This window comes from Lithobates pipiens, unplaced genomic scaffold (assembly GCF_037356315.1).
Source record: "Lithobates pipiens isolate NorthernLeopardFrog02 unplaced genomic scaffold, aLitPip1_a1.2 Scaffold_19, whole genome shotgun sequence".
In the NCBI taxonomy this organism is placed as follows: domain Eukaryota; kingdom Metazoa; phylum Chordata; class Amphibia; order Anura; family Ranidae; genus Lithobates; species Lithobates pipiens.
Window position 1 is genome coordinate 62,052,447 of NW_027507764.1, and position 23,968 is coordinate 62,076,414.

At 44.0% G+C, this 23,968-nt stretch overlaps 1 protein-coding gene across 1 annotated transcript in view; it reads left to right on the forward strand.

Annotated features, from left to right (window-relative positions):
- CDK6 (cyclin dependent kinase 6) overlaps positions 1–23,968 on the forward strand; it is a 263,638-nt gene that overhangs the window by 11,318 nt on the left and 228,352 nt on the right. The window lies entirely within an intron of this gene.

Here is a 23,968-nt window from a genome sequence, read left to right on the forward strand (position 1 = left end):
AATGGCGGATATCGGAACTGACGTCAGCCATCGGAACTGACGTCAGTCATTGGAGCGTGCGATGTGGCATGCCACTGCCTGGTTGTGGGCGGGTACAGTGGCCAGGAAACAGCACGCTGTTTACACTGTGATCGCTCAGACGGAGCGATCACTTGTAAACAAACCGGCGTCATATCATGACACCGGTTCCTCTCTCCCCCTCTGTACTAATCTGTGCAGTGGATGGGAGAGATCCAGAGATGGAAGCAGCCATCCCTCCTTACCCTGCCAATACTCTAGCAATACCCTGCCAATACCCTAGCAATACCCTGCCAATACTCTAGCAATTCCCTGCCAATACCCTAGCAATACCCTGCCAATACTCTAGCAATACCCTGCCAATACTCTAGCAATACCCTGCCAATACCCTAGCAATACCCTGCCAATACTCTAGCAATACGCTAGCAATACTCTAGCAATACCCTGCCAATACTCTAGCAATACCCTGCCAATACCCTAGCAATACCCTGCCAATACTCTAGCAATACGCTAGCAATACTCTAGCAATACCCTGCCAATACTCTAGCAATACTCTGCAATACCCTGCCAATACTCTAGCAATACTCTGCGATACCCTGCCAATACCTTTCCTGCCAATACTCTGCGATACCCTGCCTGTAAATTTTTCAAATAAAACAGTTTTTTGAGAATCGTGAGATAATCGGGATCTTCATTCTAAGCAAAAGAATCTTGATTCTCATTTTTACCAGAATCGTGCACCTCTACTGTGCTGTCTATACAAAGGTGATCTCAGAGTCTTAAAACAATAAAGAATTTCTCATTGCATTGTATTATTGTATTTGCATTCCATTGCTATATGCGTGTAGGTGTCTTCTGTGGATACGATTGCATTTCAGTTTACAACAAATGTCTTGTCAGCAGCATTGGTGGATATGTATCCTTGAAATGACCAGCTGTGAGGCTCTGTGACGTGAAGTTCTATTGCTTCTTCAGCGATACAAGGTCAAAATATATTTTCGTTAAAATAAAAATTGGAACATTTGTTTCCTACATTTCCTCAGTGCTCAGGATTTTGTACTTGGATTGAGAAAAATATGGAGGCCGCCATTGCTGACCTCTCTGAAAACGTCAGTTGCCTGTCAGTCTCTGGTGTTGGCACTTTTTGAGCCACATCCATGGAGAAATGTTATGAGTGGAGCAAGTCAGAATCCTTGTTTGGATCACTGGCTCAAAGGTATTGAGGAAAGCAGGAAAGGAAAGTGACAGATGTGTTTTTTCTAGAATATGTTTTTTTTGCCTAAAGTTGTTCTCATCAACAGTAAAGCCAATACATTTTGGTGGTCAACAGGTCCTCCGTCACCAAGGCGTAATGGATGCTGAAGAAAAAAACCCAGATTGCTTCTGGAGCAGACTCTTTCTATCTTTTGTTACAGAAATGATCCTTCAGGATCACCACATTCTTACCAGTCCCCTATATGTGTTCTTCCTTCAGAATCCATAAAGCCCTGATGAAGGATGGGCTGTGGAACCCCTAAAATATGTTGGATTTAACTGAATCTGAATGTTAATATAACAAAACTTTTGGGCTTTCAAAAACACATCTGGTGCTTCTCCTTTGCATACTGGCTGATCCAAGACGTTCCTCTGTAACTCCCTAGAGAGCTACCACAAACTGAATCGTTTTTATATGTCAGACCTTAGTTTCAGTTGGAATAGTTGCTAAAAAAAACAATGCCCTATCATTGGTATCAGTGGAAGGAATAGTGCCCCATTGTCGGTGTCCGCGGCAGGAACTATGCCCCACTGTTGTTGACAGTGAGAAGAATAATGCCTCAAGGGCAGGATAAAAGCAAGCAGAGGGTTGCATCCAGCCCCAGGGCTGCAGTTTGGAGACCACTTTTCTAAAGCCGGCCATAGACAGAGCGATTTTCTTTCCTGCAACCACGTGTTGCAGGAAAGAAAATCGCTCGACTACTCCATTTACACAGTCAGTGTTGATGAGGGAATCAGGGAATCCCTCCCACGGAGCCATTGTGTTCCCCCAGACGGAGAGGCATGGGGAGCCATCCTCGCCTGGAGAACACAGTAATTAGTGCTAGCAGCTATAATAGCCACTTACAATAATCGCATGTAAAAGCCGGCAAGCTGGTTGTACCTGAGTTAAACGATCAATCAACTTGGGTACATTCAGCCTGCCCATACATGGTTCAAATCTCGTTCCTCCTATAGCGGCTGAGATTTGAACCATCGATGGCTGGGTTTAAGCATTGGAACCACTGTATCAGCCTGGAAGTATGTTAGTGACTTTTTTCAGCCCATGGTGTGAGGATCACACAATTATGACTTCATAAGATATAATGTGGTGTTGGCCACCATTAATTTAGCATTGACTCCACATGGTTGCGGACTGGGATATCCAGCAAGCTTAAAAAGGTGTGATAGTCAGGCATCCACAATATGTGGCTTCCTATCTGGGTGCTTACTCATTTGTTGGAAAAAAAAATGGCCCCTTGATTCTTACCCTTAGAGGAAAGTGTGGAGTTTCCCTTTGTGAAACTCCACAAACATTCAAGTTCAACATTCCCAATGCACGCATTCCTGAAACTGACTGTAAGTGTAAACGGGTGTTACAGCGACCAACTGGAGACCGAAGACATTCAAAAGGGAGAAGAATGTCACCAGCACACCAAGGATCTCAAGAATGGGTCCAAAGCTTTATTCAAAGATCACTTCATAGTTATAGTGACAGTGTTTCAGAGACTTGCAGGACCCCTTCATCAGGCATGTGACAGATGTCTGATGAAGGGACCCTGCGATTCTCTGAAACAACGCTACTGTAACTATGATGTGATCGCTGAATAAAGCTTTGGACCCATTCTGGAGATCCTTGGAGTGTTGGTGACATTCTTCTTACCCTCAAACATTGACACACAAACACGATGCAAAACTCTTTGGGGTTGATTTACTAAAGGCACATAGGCTGTGCACTTTGCAAAGCGTAGTTGCACTCTGCAAGCACAGTTGCGCCAGAGCTTAGTAAATTAGGTAAAGCTTCACTTTGCAAAAAATAAACAATCACATGCAAGGGAAAAGAAAACAGCAATTTTGCTTGCATATGATTGGATGATGGAAGTCAGCAGCACGTCTACTCATTTACTAAGCTCTGCAGTAACCGCACTTTGCAAAGTGCACAGTCTATTTTCCTTTAGTAAATCAACCCGTCTATTTTAATACTGTTCAATGTAATGAATTATTTGCGGAAACACAAGAGAAATTCTGCATAAGGACCTAAAGATAAAACCTATCTTGCAATGTGATCCACTGATGTTATCCAAAAATTGATAAAACAACATCTTGTGAGTCACTGTCCAGAAATAAAACCTCCAGTAAAGGCCTAATTCATCAAGAAGATCTCCAAGAAACATGATCAGTCAAATGATGTAACCCCATCATTTTTGTCTTGCGTTAAAAAGTTATGTTTTAAGAAAATCTCTTAATGACCCTCCTAAAAAAAAAAAGAAAAAAAAAGAAAAAAAGAAGCCTGCTTCAGGTATGAGGCGCAGGTGTCTAGAGGGTCTCATGGCTTTTTCTTAAGGCTGAAATCCTGGCCGTTTTGACAAGCCAGGATTTGGCACTTCTTGCTGAAGCTTGCCCATCCTTGCTTGCCCTGTAGGCCAGTGATGCAGTCCATCATAGTGAAGGGCCAATCGGAATGTGAAGGGGGCTAATGGAAAGCCTTGACACTGCCCTGAATTAATTTAGCTTTGTTAGAAGGGTTGAAAGCTTGAGGTTGGGTTCACACTGATGCATTTTTCCCGCATCCAATTCGCATGACAGGAGACTGTGACCGGCTCTCAATGGAGACGGTTCACACAGCTCCGGGGCGGCCACCGAGTGCATTGGAAAAGGGTCCTGTGTGTCTTTGGCTCCTGTGAAAGCAGTAAGTGAGGGGGGCAGTGCTGGGGCCGTGGACAGTGCAGGAGCAGTGAAAGAGGTAATTTAGGTGTTTAGGGACAGAGGAGGGTAGGATGTGTAGTGGGGTTTATTTTACATTAACACGGAGTTCCGCGGTTTTTTTTTTTATATATAAAGTCAGCAGCTACAAATACTGCAGCTGCTGACTCTTAAAATATGGACACTTACCTGTCCAGGGCACCCGCAATGTCGGCACCCAAAGCCAATCTGTCCCTCTGTCCCGTGCTGCCGCCGCCATCTTTGGTAAGGGAATCAGGAAGTGAAGCTTTGCAGCTTCACTTCCTGGTTCTTGACTCGCACTGCAGGTTCCCACTGGTACCTGCTGTCTCCTGGGACCCGTGTGTCTCCCAGAAGACAGCAGGGGGGGGGGGTTGGGCGAAGTAGCGTAGATAACCGCGGGTGGCTTAGGTATCTATGTCCAGAAGTGGGAGCAAAATACCTGTATTAGACAAGCATCCCCCTCCCCCCCCGAAAGGTGCCAAATGTGACACTGGAGGGAGGGGGGGGGGGATCCTGAAAAGCGGAAGTTCCATTTTTGGGTGCAACTCCGCTTTACTGTATTAAAAAGTAAAAAATGTTTAGGCTTTAGTACCACTTTAATTGCTGATGCATGTGGACATTAAAGGGGTTGATTTACTAAAGGCAAATAGACAGTGCACTTTGCAAAATGTAGTTGCACTCTGCAAGTGCAATTGTTCCAAAGCCTAGTAAATGAGGTAAGGCTTCACTTTGCAAAGAATACCCAATCACATGCAAGGAAAATTTAAAAAAAAAATGTATTTTTGCTTGCACATGATTGGATGATGGAAGTCAGCAGGGCTTCTGCTCATTTACTAAGCTCTGGAGCAACTACACGTTGCAAAGTGCACAGTCTACGTTTAGAAAATCCCTCCCATAATATGCCTAATTTAGATCTAGATGGGTTAGAGCTCATCCTACCTCTATGATAGCCAAGAGTAACCGAGGAGAAGTACTTGCTCACCACTGTGCATGCCAGATACTTGCTTAGCTAGAGCACTGTGATGTCATCGAGAATGCAATCTATCCATCTACTAAGCAACAATGATGGATGAACATGGCCCAAGGCCTAGGAACTTGGTCATGTGACCTCTACTGATGATTGGCAATCCTAGAGCATATCATGCTAGGCAATCCGTACCATGCCGGGAACGTTTGACCACCACAGTCCAAATTGTTTGACTAGTATGATGGATCTGTACAGTGGTTCAGCATATCATACCCTGGATCAGTTTAAGAGAACATGGTTCAGTTGGTCTCAGGCATGGTATAACTCTGTGTAATGTAGAGCTAAAGATAAATAGACTGTGCACTTTGCAAAGTTGCTCCAGAGCTTAGTAAATGATAAAGTTCAGACTTCCATCTTGGCAAAGTGAAACATTACCTCATCTACTAAGCCCTGGAGCAACTGCACGTTGCAAAGTGCACAGTCTATTTGCCTTCAGTAAATCAACCCCAATGCGTCTATGCAAACAGGGGGGTTGATTTACCAAAATGGAGAGTGCAAAATGTGGTGCAGCTCTGCATAAAAACCAATCAGCTTCCAGATTTTATTGTCAAAGCTTAATTGAACAAGCTGAAGTTAAAAGCTGATTGGATGACATGCACAGCTGCACCACATTCTGAGAGCTCTGGTTTTAGTAAATCCCCTCCAGAGTCGTTTGATCAACAGCCTAGCCATATAGTCATATGATTTCTCTTGAAGGGGAGAATCAGAATTTAAACTTTATACACCTATAAGGATTTTTGTATTTTGCTGGGGTGATGTACTAAATACGTGGCTTGTGTTTTAGGCACGTTTTACGTGCATTCCTCTCGAGTAATATGTAATGTGCATTTTGTGGAGACCTGCATCAAAGATGCAACAATCATGAGTTTTTCCAAGGCACCACACCCACAGAGAACCTACACGGTGCAGATGTTAACAGAGGCCAAGGGCATATTCATGCAGGGCATAGTTGCCTTGTACTGGGCCCAAATATGATTGTGCCCGTTCCGTACTCCTTCACTGACCTGCAATCACATTGTGTTGGGCCCCAGCACACTTATGTCATTAGCTCTACATTACACAGAGTTATACCATGCCTGAGACCAACTGAACCGTGCCCAAGTTCTCTTTAAGTGATCCAGGGTATGGTACGCTGAACCACTGTACGGATCCATCACACTAGTCAAACAATTTGGACTGTGGTGGTCAAACGTTCCCGGCATGGTACGGATCGCCTAGCGTGATATGCCCTAGGATTGCCAATCATCAGTAGAGGTCACATGACCAAGTTCCTAGGCCTTTGTCCATGTTCATCCATCATTGTTGCTTAGTAGATGGATAGACTGCATTCTCGATGACATCACAGTGCTCTAGCTAAGCTAGTATCTGGCGTGCACAGTGGTGAGAAAGTACTTCTCCTTTGTTACTCACAAAAATAACCATTACTAAAATTGAAGTCAGTTGATTATTTAAATATTATCTAACTTCCTCTATATAAAGGGGATAATAGGAAGTAATGAACAGAAATTTTGGACCTATATACTTTTTTGTGTGTATGCGGAGCTCTTGTGCAAACATTGTGGCTCATTGAGTAGTGTGCAGTGCGGAGGAGCCCATTCAGTTCGTTCAGAACAACAAGAGATGAATTGCCATGGGCTATGGACATTTGCATGTTATTCTTTGTCTTGCAAAATAACTCCAGAAGTGTTTGTCTTTATTTATTGGCATCATTCCTAAATAATCAGAAACAAGCGTGACGAAATAAAGAAGTGAAAACCGGTCCGTGATGGTTAATTGTATCCAGAAACATTGCAGCTATGAATAAGCACCTGTTTTGATGGTGTGAAACGCGTTAGTGGTTTTATCCTTGCTGTATGGATTTATATTAATAAAGAAATAGTTTATTATTGGAGTGCGGCCACCCGGACTTTTTGTTCTTTTCTTGCATTGCAGTTATTTTAGAGATTATGTAGACTGTCTGTCTAGCAAGCTTATATATTTAAAAGAAGAAGTTTAGCCAAAGCTCGTTTGGCTGGGCTTCTATGGATCACAGGAGTGCAGTCTGTTTTGCACTCTTGTGACCTGTTTTCAGCAAAGAGCGGGCTGAAGTCCACTCTCTGTTGACGTTATGGATGTCAGTCCAGGTACCGCGTCATCCCGACAATAAAGTCTAGATCCGCCAGGTGCCTGGACTGACACCCCGGTCAGCCTCTCAAGGAGACGACCGTTTCCTGCCCTTCCACAGTCCAGCGCTCCAGTGAGCAAGAAGGGGGACTGACAGTCTACAGCTCTCTGAGCTCTGAAAACTGAGCAATCGGCAATGTTTGATCGCTGGGTTCTCAGTGCAGAGGTGCTGGGGGACAGATGCTGCATCCACCTAGGTAGGTAGGATTCGGGAAAAAAAAAATCCTTTACTTCTCTTTTAAATTAGTACTATTGACAAAACTTTTTTTTTTCATTTTGGATACAGCAAGGGAAGTTTATAACCCCTGTCAGATTTTGTTTTTTTCCCCATCTGTGTCCCATTGTGGAGATTTCCCTTCACTTCCTGTCCTATAACCAAACAGGAAGTGAGAGGAAGTCCCTGCAATGTAAGGGAACCTCTTGAGGACCCCCAGGTCATCAGAACTAGTGTCCCCATTGGAAGATTTCCCCTGTATTACTATTCTAGGGACAACCCCAAACTTTGGATTTTCTATTACTTTCACTTTCAGTGATAATAAACAGGACAAATAGAGAGGATGAATCTCCTTAAAGCGGAGGTCCACCCTAAAGTGGAGCTTCCGCTCATTGGGACCCTCCCCCCCTCCGGCGCCACAATTGGCACCTTTCAGGGGGGAGGGGGGTGCAGGTACCTGTACAGTACAGGTATCTGCACCCACTTCCGGCGTAGATATCTGCAGAATACACGCCCCTTTCCGCAGATATCTACGCCCCTTTCTGAAGGCCCCCAGCTGTCTGCTGGGAAACACACGGATCCCAGAGACAGCGGGACCATCCTTATTGCGCAGCGCGACTCGCGCATGCGCAGTAGGGAACCGGGAAATGAAGCCGCAAGGCTCCACTTCCTGATTCCCATAGCCAAGATGGCGGCGGCAGCACCCGAGAGACAATCGAGAGATCGGCTTCGGGTGCCGACATCGCGGGCGCGCTGGGCGCGCTGGGCGGGTAAGTGTCATTATTTTAAAAGTCAGCAGCTGCAGTATTTGTAGCTACTGGCTTTAAAAAAAAAAAAAAAATGGCGGACTCCCACTTTAACAAGGATAAAGACAGCAATAAAAACTGACAGGTGTTCTAATCCCTCTCCACTCTATCCAAATAAAAAAAAAAAAATGTTAGTTGTACTATAAAGGGGTTGTAAACCCTCAAGGTTTTTCACCTTAATGCATTCTATGCATTAAGGTGAAAAACCTTCTGTAGTGTAGCAGCCCCTCAGAGCCCCTCCTTTTACTTACCTGAACCCGATCGTTCCAGCAACAAGCACAAGCCCAGCAGCTCCAGCCACTGTCCCGGGTCCTCATTGGATAGATTGATAGCAGCAGGAGCCATTGGCTCCCACTGCTGTCAATTAAATGAAATCCAGTGACATGGGGGCGGGGCCAAGTCCTGCTGTCTGTGTCAATGTTCGCAGCAGCAGGACTCATGAACACGCCAGCACCAGTGCTCCCATGGAAAGTGGCTCTCCGTGGGGGCACTTGATAAGAGGAGGAGTGCCACTGGGGGACCCCAGAAGAGGAGGGTCTGGGCTGCTTTGTGCAAAACCCTTGCACAGTGGCGGTAAGCATAACATGTTTGTTATTTAAAAAAAATAAAAAAAACCTTTACAACCCCTTTAAAGTAATTTGTGATGTGGCATAAATGGTTTTGAATGCTTGCTTTTCCATATTATTGTGTTGAAGATGAGCCACTAGATGGAGCTGTCAGTACCTCAGTGCAATTACTTTGCCTCAGCTGGCCCCCCTGCAGGTAATGCCTTAATGTGCTAACATGCAACACATACTAGCACATTATGGTACACTTGCCTTCCAAATGAAAACCTCCAGCAGCGTGATGTCACCATTGCCAGGCCTTCCATCTTCACTTGGTCTTCCTATTGTGCGCTTCGACCATTTGAATGGCCAGGCTGTGATGACAGTGTTCCACATCCCCCTCGATAAGTGTGGGTGCCTACTCCAATGGCCTGCTCCTCCAGGTTCGTTTTAGGGTAGGCGCTCACTCCTTGTGAGGATATAGAGGTCCAATGGATGTAAAGGTCGCTTTGGCCCTACACTTCCATAGTCATTCTAAACAGCTTTTCAATGCAATTATACTTCTATTTTGTTTGGAATACACACTTGAACTTTTTTAGGTCTGCAAAGGAATGTGAAGGTGCAGTTATCCTTCAAAAACATCCACAAAATGGCCGCCTTTGTGGTTTTTAGATTATGGCTGTAATGTCCAAGTTTCAAGGTTATTTTTATCAATGACTTGCAGATTGTCGGCGCTGAAAATGAGCCAATTATGGTGAATGTGTCATCTCTTCCAGAAGGAAGTTGTGGCAGCTAGACTTCCTCTTGGTTCCATCCAGTCGTGACGTGGTGACACCAGCTCGAGCCTTGGTGTCCGCTACTTCTTCAGTCTCAAGAAGACTTCCTCAGCTAGGCTTTCTCTGTACTGTGCAACGAGCAGTGTTTGGGGGCCAGTACTAACCAATCAGATTTCAGTGTTACTGTAGTCAGAGGGGTGACGGGTGCTGATCTTTTGGATGCTGTCAATGTTTCAGCCACCTTGACCACTCGTCTATGGAAGGTGGACAAGACCTAAACCACCGAGCATCTACAATCTACCCAACTTCACCAACACACAGAGAGGTCTAGCCAACAGGCTGCTTTTCTTCCAAGAGCAACGATAATGTGCAGCAACCCGTACCAACCAATCAAATTTTACTTTTCTTTAAAGCTGAAGGCTAGAAAAATCAAATATTGTCTACATACAAAAGTCAGGTGTATTCTTCTTGAATCTCATTGTGCTTTGTGTATTTCGTCCAGATTTGTGCAGTAATCCAGTGTGAGACTTTCCCTCTGTGCAGGAACTTCCTGTAAAAAAGACCGGTCACTGCTGTTCTCTCTCCTGGTGCAGTGTGACCAGTCCTGTCTCCGCCCCCTCTTGTAGTTCTCTGCAGGCAGCCTGAAGTGGGTGGGGCTTGCTGGTCCCTCCCACTGCTCTGCCCTCTGCACAGCCTATGTACAGCCCAGTGATGATTCCACTGCTAAATTTTCATAGTAATATCTGGATTTGAAAAGGCATTTGGTACACACAGATTGGATTTGCACCCTTTTTGTACATGGAATTTATTTCAATAAAAGTTTTTGTGCCTGGAGTTTAGCTCAAAGTTGACTTTCACCCCCAAAACAGAGATTTGCTCCCTGCAACCTCTCCATCCTGAAAAGACAATTTTTTTTAATACCTCCTCATCCTTGCCGCTATTCTCACCGCAGAATGTTGTATCCCTGGATCCACAGCAGTGTTGCCAATTTACCAGATTGAAATTTACTGACATGACACCCAAAATTTACTGGCACAGCTAGGTTTTTACTGGCATTTCCAAAAGTTACAAAATTACAGTTTTAAAGAGGAAGTAAACTCTCCCACTCTGATGCTTCTTTTCATTTAGTCCATTATAATACGTAATTATCAAACTATAGCCACTGTAATCCAGCCCAAATCAAATATTACTTACTGTTTAAAGAAACTTTAAAAAACTTGTTTCCAGGGGTTAGGCAGCACCATCTTAAGTATTGCTTTCTGAGTCCACAGTGGACTGTATTTCTGCCCTTACACTGAGCACTTCCTGTACTGTTAACCAAGCCTCCTTCTCAATCCAACGTTTCTATGGCAACCCTGCTTCCCTGTTCATAGCTGACTTGTTTTATTTCATAGTATTTACTTGTGCTGATTGTCTAATGTTTACCTTTGTCAGTCTTATCAGCTTCAGCTGATAAGACTGCAGTAATGACCAGGTTTACACTGCATGTGATGTCACATGGTCACATGGTGTGTAGGAGGAAGCTCTGAGTGATTATGAGAAAGAGAAAGGGTTAAAACCACTTGCAAAGTGCTGCTGCAACAGCTCTTTGCTGGCGGTATAGCCACGCTGCCCATTGATTTCAATGGGCAGGAGTACACACCACTCCTTCACTGCTCCAAAGATGCTGCTAGCAGGACTTTTTTTAGCGTCCTGCCAGCGCACCGCTCCAGTGTGAAAGCCCTCGGGGCTTTCACATTGGAGACACGGGAGCGGCTCTTTACAGGCGCTATTTTTAGCGCTGTAGCACCTGCAAAGCGCCTCATTGTGAAAGGGGTCTAAAAAAAAAAAAGAACACACATATAAAAGTCCTTGCAGTCCCAACATGTGTTGTGTTCATATGTGTTTGTGTTCTATATAACTTAATCCGTGCTCCATAGACTTGTGCTCAGACTGGGTGCCCTACATGGGTATGCCCTCACCCTTAGATGTTGACCAACTATTTCTAGTATGGTCGATTAGGCATGTGGGGAGACCCCTAGATAAGTCCATTGTTGACACCTCATGCACTAGATAGACCTCACATGGATAGATGGAAATAACAGAGGGAGAACCGCATAGCGTAAAAACGTAAGTTTATTGGGTGGAAACAGGTGTGAAATTACACTCACATTTGATGGTGCCTATCATCCTGGCACCCGGTGTGTACAGCATGTGATTTTTTGGGGGGAAATCAGCCTGCAATCTGCTGATGACATACTCGTGGATTGCCTTCATTCCCAGAAGTGGTGTGGGTGGACGTGTGTCGCGATGACGCGATCGAGCCTCGACACATTTCAGCCAATCAGTGGCCCGTCATCAGGAAGCTCCTCGGGGTTGTTCATCATTCAGAGGAGGTGTAGTACCCTATCATTGGTCTCAGTGGCAGAAATAGTTGCCCCATCATTGGTCTCAGTGGGAGCTGTAGTGCCCATCAATGGTGTCAGTGGGAGGAATAGTCCCTTATGTCAGTGAGAACAGTGTCTCGTGGCCAACAAAGGGCCACATTTGGCCCATAGATCACTGGTCTAAGTGAACCAATGCAACTATGCATTATGAATACAATAACACTGGTGAAAGTGTTATTGTATTGATAAAAAAAAAGAAATACAATGCGTTTTGTGAATGGCAGGGCTGAGTGAGCAGCTCCCTGCGGTTACTAAGCAGAAGGAAAGCTGCTTGGCACCGAAGACAGAAGATCGCTGCTATCAATGTAGTAGCGCCAACTACTACAGTGGTTCTCTTTCACAGGGATCGCTCAGGTATGAGATTTTTCACACTAAGCCCTTGTACACATGGTCGGAGATTCCGACAACCAAATCCGTCGGATTTTGTCCGACGGATTTTGTCCGAAACTGTTGTATACACACGGTCGGACGAAGTTGTCGGAAAATCCGATCGTTCAGAACGTGATGATGTTATTTCGTTACAATGGGACTATGTTCAGGCTAGTAGCCAATAGCTTTGGTGTAGGAATTTGATCTGAGCATGCGTGGCACTTTGTCCGATCGGAATTCTCTACACATGATCGGAGTATGTCTGATCAGAGCATTTTGTTGGAAAATATTTCCGGCAAGTTGGAAAATTTGGTCCGACGGATATTCAGACGGAAACAGTCCGATGCAGACCACACACAGTCGGAATATCCGACAAAAAGGCTCCGATCGGACACATTCCGACGGAATCTCCGACCGTGTGTACAAGGGCTTACAATGACCCAAGTGGACCAATGCGACTATGCAATTAAACCATTAAAATGGAACTATGCAATAAAATAATTACAATGTAACTATACAATAAAAATATACCTGTAGCTGAGCTGTAAGCTGTATCGGTGAAAGTGTTATCGCACTTTGTTTTTTTGCTTTTCTTTTTAGTCCTTCAGAAGCGCCATCATTTCACACCTGATTCGGCATATCCTAAGATCGCAGCAAGCAAATTCCGGTCCTTTTCCTTTGTAGAAGTGACCCGTTACCCTTTTCCTATCCGCTTGTTTTTTGGTTGCTAAGCAGATATCAGCAGTACAATCCCGTGATGGAATAGCTTGTTTGTATTTCAGCGTCAAACTGTTGCTGTGCAAAACACAGAAATATTCCAAAACCTGGCAAGTTTAGACAGGCCGACAAAGCAACACACAGATTGAAAATGAAAGTGCTGGAATTTTGAATGATGGTATTCCGTTTACTGTCCCATGGCTCATACCAGAATTAGTGAGATCATTAATGACATTTCCAAACTCGTATAGACATAGGATTTAGACGGCCTACGCAGGATATGAGCTTAGAGCCCGGGCATGGCTTGTTCGCTTCATTCGTACACTCTGAATGAGCCAAATTAACTAATGTGCTTTAAAGCAGAACCTTAACCAATAATGAGATGATATGAAAATCCAATTAGAACAGTGGTCTCCAAACTGCGGATATGGCCCATTGCTTACTTTTATTTGGTCCTTTGGGCATTATTCCTTCCATCGAATCAAGCCTCCTATTGACAACAACAATGAGACAACATTTCTTCCAGTGCGACCAACAACTAGGCATAATTTCTCCCACTGACACCAATGATGGGGCACTATTCCTCCTACAGACACCAATGATGGGGCACTATTCCTCCCATTGGCACCAATGATAGGGCATTATTCCTCCCATTGACACCAGCGATGGGGCACTATTCCTCCAATTGATACCAACGATTGAGCATTATTCCTTCCATTGAAAGCAATGATGGGGCATTATTCCTCCAATTGACACCTATGGCGGGGCACTCTTCCTCCCACTGATACCGTTGATGGAGCACTATTCCTTCCACTGGAACCAATGATAGGCCATTATTCCTCCCATTGACACCTACAATAGGGCACTATTCCTCCCATTGACACCAGCGATGGGGCACTATTCCTCCTATTGATACCAATGATTGAGAATTATTCCTTCCACTGACACCAATGATGGTGCAATATTCCTCCCATTGACCCCTATGATGGGGCACTCTTCATCCCACTGAGACCATTGATGGAGCACTATTTCTTCCACTGGCACCAAGGATGGGGCACTATTCCTCCCACTGGTACCATTGATGGAGCACTATTCCTTCCACTGGCACCTATGATGGGGCACTATTCCTCCCATTGATACAAACAGTAGGGCACTATTCCTGCCATTGACATCGACATTAGGCCACTAATTCTCCCATTGACACCCATACTGGGGCATTATTGCTTCCACTGACAGCAATTATGGGGCATTATTCCTTCCACTGACACCAATGATGGGGCATTATTCCTTCTACTGACACTGATGATGGGGCACTATTCCTTCCATTGACACCAATGATAGAACACTATTCCTCCTATTCACACCAATGATGGGGCATTATTCCTTCTACTGACACCAATAACGAGGCACTTTTCCTTCCACTAATACTGTACCAATGATAGAGCACTCTATTTACCGTATTTATCGGCATATAACATGCGCCGGCATATAACACACACCCCAAATTTAGGAGGGAATTTTAAGGAAAAAAACTTTTAGGAGGGAAGTTTAAGGTAAAAAAAACGTACATTTAAATGCCCATCAATGCAGCCTTATCAGTGTCCATTGCAGCCTTGTCAGTGCAGTCTTGCTAGTGCAGCCTTGTCCCAGTGCAGCCTTGCCCCAGCGCAGCCTTTCCCCAGTGCAGCCTTGCCCCAGTGCAGCCTTGCCCCAGTGTCTAGTGCAGCCTTGCTAGTGCAGCCTTGTCCCAGTGCAGCCTTGTCCCAGTGAAGCCTTTCGCCAGTGCAGCCTTGCCTCAGTGCAGCCTTGCCCCAGTGCAGCCTTGCCCCATGCCCCAGTGCAGCCTGGCCCCCAGTGTCCATCACAAATTGGCACTGCCGAGACTTACCGGAGTGGAGCGAACGCCGCCAAGATCACAGGGACTGGGCAGAGCCGAGATACACATAGCTGAGTGTACTCGGCTCTTCTCGGCTCCGCTCACAGTCACGCCCAGTCCCGCCCTATGATGGACATAACACAGGTCCAATGGTGGCACTGGGTGTGGCTGTGAGCGGACCCGAGAAGAGCCGAGTACACTGGGCTATGTGTATCTTGGCGGCGATCGCTCCGCTCTGCTCACAGTCAACGGAGATCGGTGGGGATTGGCGTATAACACGCACCCACGATTTTCCCCTGATTTTAAGGGGGGAAAAGTGCGTGTTATACACCGATAAATACGTTATTTCATTTCCACTGACCACAAGTTCAAGGAATTGTTTACTCCATGCGGCACTTTCTAATCCCACTGGTCAAAGTTTAGACTCCCTAAAAAGTTTGAAAACTGAGCGATTAGTGGTCTTTGATCATTAAGTTCTCAGCCTTAGAGCTGGCAGGGGAGATGCAACATTGGTACGACGTAAGTATGATTTCTGAAACAGAAATAAAAACCTAAACTTCTCTTTTAAGGTAGGTTACAATTTTGTGTTGGGCCATGTTCCTTGCCGTCTTGGGCCGCAGGTTGGACACCACTGATTTACATCCTTTCCACCCTAGACAGCAGTCCCACAGGGAATTAACTGGGGCCACGTTTCTAGACTTAATGCTCAGGAAACAGCCCCATTCATCGCCCTTTGGAGAGCAAGGAACTCAAAGAGCCGCTTTACTTTTAAAAATTGAAAATACATTTTGGGTGCTGGTATTTGGAGCAAATCCTAAACATATGATTAGAAAGCTATCTCTGCGAAGGAAACTTACAAATTATAGTGTTCAACGTGATTAGACACAAGTTTGTGTTTTTCGTTTTAATCTCTGAGCGTATAATCAGCATGCAGATGACAATTGCTGTAATTGGAATGGCAAGTGGTTTTCATTAACCCTTTCCTCCAAGGAGAGACTTGCTGTTTTTTCGCCATTGAACAAAAAAAAAAAAACAGCACGTGTTTTGAGTCAGAAACAGATGTGTTTTTATTTGCAGGGTCTGCTGGGGATACGGTGTGTAGTAGACGCATGTCTTATAGATGGAGGGATTTTAAACTGTCAACAATGTATAATAGGTGATAAAAATAACTCAGTCTGGCTGGCTTGTTTACAGCTGTGTTATACATTAAAGAGGACCTGTTCTCATGAACCTCTGGAGCCTAGATCCTTGTACCTGTCCGTGTTGTGTAGATTTAAAGGAAAATGCATTGGTTAGTCGACGTTTTAGTAGTTAGGTCTACCTGTGCTTTTGTGAGGAAATCCCCCAAAAAACACAACAGTAAAAGGGTGTACAAACCTAGCGCAAAGCGTGGTGCCTTGATATTTCCAGTTGAGAAGAGGATGTATATGAAGAGCTGGTGCCAGATCACCAACACACTCATGTGCAGAAGATGTTTTGTCCCATTGAGGAAATCCTCTTAACATATTCTGATGACGAGCCCAAAGTACAGGGTCAAGACCCACTTTAACCACTTCAATACCGGGCACTTAAACACCTTCCTGCCCAGACCAATTTTGAGCTTTCAGCGCTGTCGCACTTTGAATGATAATTACTCAGTCATGCTACACTGTAACCAAATGAAATTTTTATCATTTTTTCCCCACAAATAGAGCTTCCTTTTGGTGGTATTTGATCACCTCTACGGTTTTTATTTTTTGCTAAACAAATAAAAAAATACAGAAGATTTTGAAAAAAAATATGTTTTTTTTTGTTTCAGTTTCAAAACTTTGTAAATAAATAAGTTTTCTCCTTCACTGATGGGCACTGATGGGGCTACACTGATGGGCACCAATGAAGTGGCACTTATGGGCGACACTGATGGGCACTGATAGGTGGCACAAATTGGTACTGATAGCTGGCACGGATTAGCATGGATGGGCAGTACAGATGGGCATGGATAGACTGCACAGATGGGCATGGATAGGTGGCACAGATGGGCATGGATGGGCACTGATAGGTGGCACGAATGGGCACTGATTGGCGGCACAGGTGGGCACTGATTGGCGGCACAGGTGGGCACTGATAGGCGCCATTGTATTATGTTATACTGTACTAATGGATGCCAATGAGTGCCAAACAATAATGCATGCCAATCAGTGATGCCCATTGTGGGCACTGATTGGCATTCATTATGGACACTGACTGGCATCCATTGTGGGCACTGACTGGCATCCCTGGTGGTCTAGAGAGGATTACCTTGTTCTGGGCATCCCTGGTGTCTGGTGGCGCCCCTGGCGGTCCAGTGTGGGCATCCTCGGGGGGGCTGTGCTGATAATCGATCAGCACAGACCCCCCCCCCGTCAGAGGAGCAGCCGATCGGCTCTCCTCTACTCACGTCTGACAGACGCGAGTGAGGCAAAGCCGATCACCGGCTTTTCCTATTTACACTGTGATCAGCCGTGATTGGACACGGCTGATCATGTGGTAAAGAGTCTCCGTCTGAGACTCTTTACTAAGATCGCAATTGCAGGGTGTCAGACTGACACCCCGCAACAACGATCGCCACGATGCGCAACCCCGGGGGCTCAAAATCCTGATCACATCATATGATGTCCGGTCAGAATTTTGAAACCACTATACCGCCGTGTATCTGCTATAGGGCAGGCGGCAAGTGGTTAAAAGACTCAGTGTGCACTCTGACCAAAATGACCAAAAAGCTTCTATACCTACTATATGACCAACGTATGGGGACACCCCTCCAAATAATCAAAGTTAGGTGTCTCCAGTGAAGGGTACCGGTATTGCTACAACATACAAAAACATTTTAGACAATTTTGCACTTCCAACCTTTGTGGGACCATTTGGTAGAAGATTGTTTTTTGTTCCAGTATGATTGGTCCCCTGTGTACAAAGCCGGATCCGTAAAGTCATGGTTTAATGAGTTTGATGTGGAGTCTCTCAAGTAACCTGCACAAATCCCTGACCCCCAATGCTACTGAGAACGTTTGAGATGGGTCGGAATGCCAATTGCCAGCCAGGTCTCCTTGTCCAACATCAGTATCCAACCTCAGAAAGGCTCCTTGGTTAGATGGCCAAAAATTCCCATAGATACATGCCACAATTTTGATGAGTTGGATGTGGAGGAACTCAAGTAGCCTGCACAAATCCCTGGCCTTAGTGCTACCGAAAACTGTTGGAGATGGGTTGGAATGCCAATTGCAAGCCAGGTCTTCTTGTCCAACATCTGTATCCAGCCTTAGAAATGCTCTTTAGTTGGAAGGGCATAAATTCTCATAGATACACTCCAAAATCTTATGGAAAGCCTTCTCAGAAGAATGGAGGCTGTTATAGTCATAAAAGATGTGGACAGCTCCATATTAATCACCATGGTTTTGGAATGGGACACCAGGGCAATAACTTCTCTGCAGGATGTTTAAACCTTGCAAGAAGATCTGAACAAATGAAAGGGGTGGGCAACTACATGGCAAATGAGGTTTAATGTGGAAAAATGCAAAATAATGCATTTGGGTGGCAAAAATACGAATGTAATCTACTCACTGGGGGGAGAACCTCTGGGGGGAATCTAGGATGGAAAAGGACCTGGGGGTCCTAATAGATGACAGGCTCAGCAATGGCATGACAAAGCAAACAGAATATTGGCATGCATTAAAAAGGGGATTAACTCAAGAGATAAAGCAGTAATTCTCCCGCTCTACAAGACTCTGGTCCGGCCTCATCTGGAGCTGTCCAGCTCTGGCCACCAGTCCTTAGGAAGGATGTACTGGAAATGGAGTGAGTACAGAGTAGGGCAACAAAGCTAATAAAGGGACTGGAGGGTATTAGTTATGAAGAAATTTTGCGAGCACTGAACTTATTCTCTCTGGAGAAGAGACGCTTGAGAGGGGATATGATTTCAATTTACAAATACCACACTGATGACCCCACAATAGGGATAAAACTTTTCAGTGGAAGGGAGTTTAATAATACATGTGGCCACTAATTACAATGAGGAGAAATGAGATTTAACTTTAAACTGCGTAGAGGGTTCTTTACTGTAAGAGCGGCAAGGATGTGGGTTTCCCTTGCACAGGCAGTGGTTTCAGCGGGGAGTATCGATAGTTTAAAAAAAAACTATTAGATAAGCACCTGAACGACCACAACATACAATGTAATACTGGCATATAATCACACACATAGGTTGGATTTGATGGATTTGTGTCTTTTTTTCAACCTCGCCTACTATGTAACTATATAACTATATAACAAGCTCATAAAGGCAATGATGGTAAGGTGTTTACAAAATGTTGGGCCACATAAAAATAGCTGAGATTTTTGTACCTGTCTGTGTTGTGTAGATTTAAAGGAAAACATATTGATTAATCAGTGACAGAGTAGCTAGGTCTCCCCATGCTTTTGTGAGGAAATCCCCTAAACATATGCTGATGATGAGCCCAATGTACAGGGTCAAGACCCACTTTAAATGACCCAGTGTGCACTCTATATGACCAAATGTTTGTGGACACTTGACCATCACACCTACTGTGTGACCAAAGTATGGGGTCACACCTCCAAATGATCAAGGTCAGGTGTCTCCAGTGAAGGGTAATGGCAATGCTACAACATACAAAGGCACTTTAGCCAAATGTGAACTTCCAACCTTGTGGCAACATTTGGAGAAAGATTATTTTTTGTTCCGGTATGAATGTGCCCCTGTGTACAAAAGCCAGCTCCATAAAGACGTGGTTTGATGTGGAGTATCTCAAGTAACCTGCACAAATTGCCAATTGGAATGCCAATTGTGAGCCAGGTCTTCTTGTCCAACATCAGTATCCAGCCTCAGAAAGGCTCTTTGGTTAGATGGGCACACATTCCCATAGATACACTTCAAAATTTTGTGGAAAGACTTCCCAGAAGAGTGGGGGCTGTTATAGCCACACAGAGTGGGGACAGCTCCATATTAATGTCTATGGTTTTCGGAATGGGATCTCCAACAAGCTCATAAAGGGGATAATGGCCTTAGAAGTGAGGGTAAACCAGATCATCTCTCCTCTTCACCTCTATGACCTAGGAGGACTGGGGCGATGTCATGACATCCCTTCCGGTTTAGGGCAGATGTAAATAAATAATTTTTTAGGCATCAGATTAAAGTGGTTGTTAAGCCCTTGCAAGGTAAAGGCATAATGTGCTAGTATGCATCGCATATTAGCACATTATGTTAAACTTACCTTAAAACAAAGCCTGCGCTGAGATCTCAGAGCTCCCATCTTCACCCATCTTGCTTTCGGGTTTGCAGACTCCGGCTCTGTGACTGGCTGGAGCTGCGATGACGTTTCTCCCATACATGCGCGCAGGAGTCGCCGATTACGGCACGGGCTCGGAAGGAAGGACACGGGACAGAGCACATGCGCCAGTGACATCACTGGCTGCATGTAATGTAAATATCTCCTAAACGGTGCATGTTTAGGAGATATTTACACTACCTATAGGTAAGCCTTATTATAGGCTTACCTATAGGTAAAAGTAATGTGTGTAACTATACTTTCTCCTTAATGGTTCTTGTTTTTGACCTGATGTATTCAAGGGTAGAGTAGAGATCTGGTGTTTTAGCCCTTGTACACACGGTCGGAGATTCCGACGGAATGTGTCCTATCGGACCGTTTTGTTGTATAATCCGTGTGTGGTCTCCATCGAACTGTTTCCAACTTGTCCGTAAAATTTTCCGACAAAATGCTCCGATCGGACATACTCCGATCATGTGTAGCTTACTCCGATCGGACAAAGTGCCACGCATGCTCAAATCAAATTCCTAGACCAAAGCTATTGGTTACTAGCCTGAACGTAGCCCTGTCGTAACGAAATAACGTCATCACGTTATATACAATCGGATTTTCCGACAACTTTGTCCCACCGCGTGTATGCAACAGTTTCGGACAAAATCCGTCGGACAAATTCCTTCGAACAAAATCCAACGGATTTGGTTGTCAGAATGTCCGACCGTGTGTACAAGGGCTAAGAGCGGATGAGGACCTGTCATCCCTTATTTCTATCACAAGAGATGTTTACATTTCTTGTGAAAAGAATAAAAGTGATAAAAAAAAATAAAAATTAAGGGGACAGTATAAAAATAAATAATAATAAAACATTTTTTTAAAGCTCCCCCATCCCTCCATGCTCAGGCGCAGAAGAAAACACATATGTAGGTTGAGGGAAAGAGCTGGGAACACGCCGCTCAAAGCCTCCTGTGAGGATCTGATGAGTTGCTGAAAAGATCCAGGTGCTTGCCTGGTCCGCAGCCAGGGAAATCCAATAGAAACAAAGAAGAATGGCGGCACATCCGGAAGTAAATTCAAGAGAATTTATTGAAAGTCCATAAAATTAGGTGAACATGACAAACATCAATCCAAAAAAGATGCTCACTCATCATATGTAGGTTGCACACGCATATGTAAATGGTGTTTTCACCACACATGTGAGATATCACCATGAACGTTATTGCAAGAGCAATAATTCCTCCTCTGGAACTCTAAACAGGTAACCTGTGAAAAATGTTATAGAATTGCCTATGGAGATTTGTAAGTATCGTAGTTTGTCGCCATTACACTAGCGTGCGCAATTTAAAAAAATGACATGTTGGGTATCTGTTTACTTGGGTTAACATCATCTTTTATCATTTCCCAAAAAAAGTGGGTTATATATTGTGTTTTTTTGCAGTAAAATTCATTAAAGTGTATTCTTTCCAAATAAACTGTGTTTGAAAAACCGCTGCGTAAATACCGTGTGAAATAAAAAAAATATCAATGTTTGGCATTTTATTGTCTAGGGTCTTTGCTAAAAATGTATATATAATGTTTATATAATGTTTGAGGGTTATAAATAATTTTCTAGCGAACAAAATACTGATTTTTACTTGTAATCAAAAAAGTGTCAGAAAAGGCCTGGTTTTAAAGTGGTTCATTTTAAGGATGATCTAACTGAAGTTCTTCTTCGCTCGAAAAATTTGACTGAAAAATGTACATCAATGAGATGAACAAAAAAGGAAACATTACTGAAACCTGAATCAGACCTCTTCTCTGAAATGTTCGTTTCACTTGTCTTTATGCAGTTTCTTAGGAAGGAAAGTCGAAAGCTGCATGTGGGGTTTCCTTGTACTTCCCCTCAGGTGGTGATTTGGTGATTTGGAAGGATGAGTTGAGTCTGACACATGGGTGGCGTTCTGGGTTTTTTGCAGGATCACAAACCTAAAGACCAAAATCTAAGATGTCATTGGTGGCTCAGTAACATGTATCACAAGGGGTCCACGTAGAAATATATTTTAATTTACAGTACAATTTTAAGATGGTGTAACCTTGAATTTTTGGCAAATACCTACACAAAGAGATAAAATTCACACAAAGGATTTGCATTTCTGTCCATCCAGTCCTGGATAGAAAGCCCTGGAATTGCATGGTCAATGACATCACTGGACTATAGGAAATTCATAGGACACACATTGACGTCATTGTTCTCAAGTGAATGTATAGGCAGCTTTTTCAGTGATGTCTCTGGTGGATGAATAGGCTGTATGTTCCATGATGTCATGGTAAACAATCCATGGATAGGCTGCATTCACAGTGATGTCACTACTCTATAGTGAATGGATATGTTGCGTTCACAGTGATGTCACTACTCTATAGTGAATGGATATGTTGCATTCACAGTGATGTCACTACTCTATAGTGAATGGATAGGCGGCATTCACAGTGATGTCACTACTCTATAGTGAATGGATAGGCGGCATTCACAGTGATGTCACTACTCTATAGTGAATGGATAGGCTGCGTTCACAGTGATGTCACTACTCTATAGTGAATGGATAGGCTGCATTCACGCTGATGTCACTACTCTATAGTGAATGGATAGGCTGCATTCACAGTGATGTCACTACTTTATAGTGAATGAATAGGCTGCGTTCACAGTGATGTCACTACTCTATAGTGAATGGATAGGCTGCATTCACAGTGATGTCACTACTCTATAGTGAATGAATAGGCTGAGTTCACAGTGATGTCACTACTCTATAGTGAATGGATAGGCTGCGTTCACAGTGATGTCACTACTCTATAGTGAATGAATAGGCTGCATTCACAGTGATGTCACTACTTTATAGTGAATGAATAGTATGCATTCACAGTGATGTCACTACTCTAAAATGAATGGATAGGCTGAGTTCACAGTGATGTCACTACTCTATAGTGAATGGATAGGCTGCATTCACAGTGATGTCACTACTCTATAGTGAATGAATAGGCTGCGTTCACAGTGATGTCACTACTTTATAGTGAATGAATAGGCTGCATTCACAGTGATGTCACTACTTTATAGTGAATGAATAGTATGCATTCACAGTGATGTCACTACTCTAAAATGAATGGATAGGCTGAGTTCACAGTGATGTCACTACTCTATAGTGAATGGATAGGCTGCGTTGACAGTGATATCACTACTCTATAGTGAATGAATAGGCTGCGTTCACAGTGATGTCACTACTTTATAGTGAATGAATAGGCTGCATTCACAGTGATGTCACTACTCTATAGTGAATGGATAGGCTGCATTCACAGTGATGTCACTACTCTATAGTGAATGAATAGGCTGCGTTCACAGTGATGTCACTACTCTATAGTGAATGGATAGGCGGCACTGTCAGTGATGTCATTGGTCTCTAGTGAATGGATAGGCTGCATTCACAGTGATTTCACTACTCTATAGTGAATGGATAGTAGTCTGCATTGTCAGTGATATCATTGCTTTCTAGAGAATGAATAGTAGTCTGCATTGTTAGTGACATCATTGCTTGCTAGTAAATGGATAGTCTGCATTGTCAGTGATGTCACTGGTCTCCAGTTAATGGATAGTCTGCATTGTAAGTGATGCCACTGGTCTCTAGTAAATGGATAGGATTCATTCTCAGAGATGTCAGTAATCGCTAGTGAATGGATAGGCTGCAGCATTGTTAGTGATGTCACTGCTTTTTAGTTAATGGATAGGCTGCATTCTGAGTGATGACATTGGTC